Below are 1,282 nucleotides of genomic sequence, written 5' to 3'. Positions count from 1 at the left end.
TAGTGCAGCCATGTTTAAATGGCATATATCTCCACAGATCCTCATCCCTCTCCTCTCCTGAATTTGCTTTTCCTTCTGTGTAGCATACCTAAAATCAATGCCACTGTCACTCTCCCTGGCTGGGACACTTGGCGTCATCTTCATTCTCCTTCTCCCTCATGGCACCTCCCTCCAACACACACATCCAAATGACTATGGTCACTTTGTACACAAAAAGCTCTATTTTCCCCTTGCACGTCCAAGGCCACTGTCATGGTTCAAAAACTCACCCACCATCCACCACCTCCATCCAGGCAATTTCAGTGGTCTCCCATCTAATGTACCCCTGCTTCCAATCTCCATCTTTTCCCTGCTTTCCAGGTGATCCCAGTTTTCTTCCTAAACCTCATGACTTTTCCCCTGCTTGAAAACAGTGCTCTCTATAGGATCAAGTCTAAACCTCCTCGGCAGAGCTTTCCAAGATCTGAGATCAACACATTTCCCACTTTTTCTTTCCACATAACCTCTGTAGTCATACCGCATCATTTCTTCTCGCTGCCACCCTCCTGTCCCCTTCCCCCCTAAAAAGAGCTGTTCTCTACCTTCAGCACTTGGTTGCTTACTAGCTTTCTGCTGTGGGAAATGTTCATTTTTTTTTTTTAAATTCTTTTTTTTATCATACTTTTGATGATGGTATACAGAACAAACTGATTTCTCATTCAACAGTTAGTATACGTACTGTTCTATGATACTGGTTAACAACCCTACAACATGTCAGCACTCTCCGTTCTTGACCTTGGGTTCCTTATTACCAGCTTTCCTGTCCCCTCCTGCCTTCTAGTCCTTGTCCCTGGGCTGTTGTGCCCCTTTAGTCTCGTTTGTCTTATGGGCGTGTCTAATCTTTGGCTGAAGGGTGAACCTCGGGAGCGACTTCATTACTGAGCTAAAAGAGTGTCCAGGGGCCATACTCTCAGGGTTTCTCCAGTCTCTGTCAGGCCAGTAAGTCTGGTCTTATTTTGTGAGTTAGAATTTTGTTCTACATCTTTCTCCAGCTCTGTCTGGGACCCTCTATTGAGATCCCTGTCACAGCAGTCAGTGGTGGTAGCTGGGCACCATCTAGTTGTACTGGACACAGTCTGGTGGAGGCCGTAGTAGATGTGGTCCAGGAAATGTTCATTTTTTAACAAACAGTTCAAATACTACCGCCTTCAGGGATCTTCCTGAATCTTTGATTAAGACTTCATTGCACCCTCTTCTACAAGCCCACAGGTCCTTTTCTGTACCTTTACTACAAAAACCACAT

Source organism: Trichechus manatus, unplaced genomic scaffold, assembly GCF_000243295.1.
Source record: "Trichechus manatus latirostris isolate Lorelei unplaced genomic scaffold, TriManLat1.0 scaffold00007, whole genome shotgun sequence".
NCBI lineage: Eukaryota > Metazoa > Chordata > Mammalia > Sirenia > Trichechidae > Trichechus > Trichechus manatus.
Note: the sequence above shows the minus strand (reverse complement) of the source record.